Raw genomic sequence first — 4,002 nt, 5'->3', positions numbered from 1 at the left:
CGTCATTTCTCCTCAGACTTTTGGGCGGCGGGGGGGCGAGTAGAAGGAGCTGCCATTTGCCCTTTTCTTTGTTCTTGCTATATGACTGTTGCCAGTTTTCACGCCCAAGACCACGACAGAAAGCCGCCACCTCGCTCTGTAACCGGCTGAAAAACAGGATTTCGTCCTCTTCTTCCCCACTGTCTTTCCATCCGCCACATCTGACATGACAGTTTCTTTCCCCTTCTTTCCCCTCCTCACCCCCCCCCCCCCCCACCCCCCCCCCCCCCCCCCCCCCAAAACTAACAGATCATAGTGCAAAACACCCCTGCTGTCTTTTGAATGGCTGCCAAGTTCAGAGCATAACATCTGCCAATATATGTTGAAACAGCTGTATCAGCTCCTATGAACACAGACATCTGTCAAACTGTATAATAATAATAATAATAATAATAATAATAATAATAATATCTGTTACGTATCTGCAGGCTATGATGAGCGATTAGTGAAATAAACAGCANAGGCAGAAGAAAAAAATGGATTATAAAGAAAAAAAAAAAAACTGCCACAGATTTTTAGCTGATATGTGAAGCGAATGGCTGATTTCGGAGATGATACCTTAAGTATCTCATGTAGTCATTAACAGGATTAAGTGAGTGGGCTTCTGATAAGGTGGGAAAACAATTCAGGATTCGGCACATCTTGTCCTCTTTAACCCAAACACAGACGTATCAGTGTATGTGGCCCGTGTTTTTCTTTCTTCTGTAATTTGTGATGCCTTCAGATTCCCCTCGATAAGCTTTGGGATGCCATTAATATCACTAATGATAACATTATAGCCCCTCTGCTCTGTCGCGGCTGTAGCACGCGTTGTGCTGCCGGGTGGGGGGGGTGGGGGGGGGGGGGGCGTCATTTCTCGCTCAAGAGGCCGGGTCCGATACACTGTAACTATGGCCCGGGGTGTGCGATGTAGCTAGGAGGAGGCCTGGCTCATTTCTTGGCCTTGTGTATAGCTTTGTCTTTATGCGGTGGAGCGGCTATGGGCAGTCCATTGACTGGGACAGGTCGCTTGTGCCGTTCTTAAGTTCTTTCTACGCGCAAAGACTCTTGCTTTTTTGAGTGCAAGATCACGAAAAGCGCCAGACACGCTCAACCTTAATGGTATGCCCCACCCTGTAATCATTCCAAACTGAATAAGGGCAGGGGGAGATGGAGTGAATGGCGCTGTGTATCAATTGTGACTGAAAGAACCATATGCGGTTTATCGCTCCTCCGCGCCGCTTCCCTCTCCCTCTCTCTCTCTCGTCTCCATCCTTCTTCATCTTCTCGCATCTGTAACCCGGGCCTCTGAAAATCAGGATTTCCACGTCCGCTCACTCACTCTTTCCCACTGTACACTTCCATTCCTCTATCACCAGCTCCCATCACCTCGCTGACACTTTTACATGTTTTCTCTTCTTCCCTTCCCTCCCTCCTCAGCCCGCGCAACCCCAGCCCTCCCACTCGCGACCTCGCCGTCCTCTCCAATCCCATCCCCAGCTCTTCCACTCTCCTCCTCGCCTTCTCCCTTCTTCTTTCTTCGGTCCTTGTGCAACGTGTTTATATACTGCAAAAGTAAACACATCCAAAAGTTTTTTCCGAATTACGACTGCGCGCCTTTTCCTCTGTACATGTTTTTTCTTCCGACCTTCTGTTTCAAGTCTAGTTTTAAACGTATATCGCGTCTTTCAATTCCACACCCTCGTCTCTCCCTAATTCCACTCACTGTTCACCATGGTGAGAATGCGGTCTTCTTACATAAGGACACAATCTCACGCGATGGGCTGATAAGTGGGCGAGCCGCAGCGAAAAAAAAAACAAAAGAAAAAAGAAAAAAGCGCCGGAGAGGAGCAGCAAGCAAGCAAGCCGCAGCAACACACGCCGTCACGAGTCGTGCCTTGCCCTGTAGCCGAGACAGCAAAGCAGCCTGCGGTCCTGCGATGAGACCCGCGCCAGGCCGCGAGGGAGAAAAAGAAATGTAGACATAGCCATTGGAGAGAGAGATGTGCCGGTGTTGGAGACGTGCGCCGTGATACAATGTGTCAGATAGATATGTCAGCCGAGGAGCATTTAGATCACATAGGATTGTTTCTGAGAGTAGCACACTCCACTCTCTCTCTCACTATCACTCGCTCCATAGGTCTCTCTTCTTGCGTGTGTATACTGCGATCGCTCTCTCGTCGCTCGCTCTACTATATCATTAAGGTATGAGATTATGGATATATAGTGTATGTGGCTATGAATGATGTATGGGGCCGCTTTAGTCTCTCACACACTGATTTGCGCGCTGATGACTAGAGATAGATATTATATAAGGTCTGTCGCGTATCGCTCGCTGTGTAGGCTAGTGTGTGTGTAGGGAATTGCATCTGTGACGCGCGCTCGCGAGCTCTCGCAGCGCGCGCTGGTTGCTTGTACGCACGGTGTTATCGTCCGCCCCATCCGGGGCCTTTCATTAACTCCTAATACTATATGTTCCACAGTGACGCATTAGCGATAAGGGGTCCCCTTGTTAAGGACGGATGTTAATTTAAGCCGCTAGCTAATGGCCAGATTGTCCCGTAAACAATTGAATAACAATCGGCAGTAACAGCGAGCCTTTGCTCTGGTGCCTTTTAAAGGAATGGCCCTGTGACTGTAGATAGTGGCTCGACGGATGAAGCCGGAGGGGAGGAAGGAGGAAGGAGGAGGAGGAGGAGGGGAAAGGGGAGTTGTCACAGCCTCTTCGCTGCAAGCCAGCTACAAACATTCGCTCCAATCAGAAATAAGATCACTGCCAGAGGTCAGACTCAGAGAAGAAAAAAGGAGGGAGAGCAAAACAAAAAAAAGGTGGGAGGGGGGATAGGGGCGGAGGAGGGAGGGAGGGGAGGGAGTTGGAGGGGGGTGGGAAATCAAATACGATGTTGGTCAGTAATTAATCTGGCATGCAATATAGGCCCTGTATCTTTTACTTTTCCATGGTAATGGCTTCCAGTGATCTCCTAAGTGCCTCTCAGTGCTTAGAGGGCTCCTGATGAGCAATTTATCAGGGCCAAGAGGAGAGACTGTGCCAGGGAAGGTATAAGGGGAGATGGGGGAAGGGGGGGGGGTAGTACCAACAGGGTTCCTGGCCATGTTACATGCGGGGCCATGACTGGGTGTGTGTGGTGTGTGTGTGTAAGAACCCTTTCTTAACCCCTGACAGAATGAGGCAGCTTGTAGCCCTGATGACCACTTTCCGCTCGCAGTGACCACGGTCTCGTCCGACGGGAGTCCGGATACAAAGAACACATTTTTGAAATAAAAAAAAACAGGGGGGGGGTCGGGTTTTTATGTTTTTAGTTTTTTCTGTTCCTCTGCTGAGGGAATATGATTTTTGGTATTGATGCATTTTGGCGAGGTGCAGGAAAACGGCATCACAAATTTCGCAATTTGTGTATGTCTTGAAGGCCTTTATCTTTTTAAGTCCTGGTGTGTGTGATTGGGTTACGGATCAGTGAGCTCGCACCCCAGTGGCTTCTCTGGGCTTTGTTTATGTCGATTTTTATTGGATTTGACAGCTTCTTTTTTCTGTTTTTTTCCTTATGCAAATCATTGGACTGTGGCTCTTGATACAAGGGCTGTTCAGTATCGTGATAGTGTATGTGACTCTTCATGATTTTTGTGAGGCGGAGCATGGTTGGTTACTGTTTTTTTACACATGTGGTCCTTGTGTTTTTAAGATTCATGGTGGGTATGTGAGAAATTGTAAAGAGATTTTTACTAGTCCATCAACAAGTCCTTCTTTTAATAGCCGCCTGTGCGCTCCTCTGATTGGCTCTTGAAACAATGTATTTATGTGCATAAGCTCACTGCTTTACATAAGCTAACAAGCTTATAGCCACAAACTGGTTATCTATAACAGTGTGCAGCTGTCAATGACCGTTCTGAGTGTCAGAGAGTTACAACCTCCAGAACATCAATTTTATATCGTACGTTCATCGCAGAAGATCAGATTTCTTATCT

Source organism: Seriola dumerili, unplaced genomic scaffold (assembly GCF_002260705.1).
Source record: "Seriola dumerili isolate Sdu_G_001 unplaced genomic scaffold, Sdu_1.0 BDQW01000138.1, whole genome shotgun sequence".
NCBI lineage: Eukaryota > Metazoa > Chordata > Actinopteri > Carangiformes > Carangidae > Seriola > Seriola dumerili.
Note: the sequence above shows the minus strand (reverse complement) of the source record.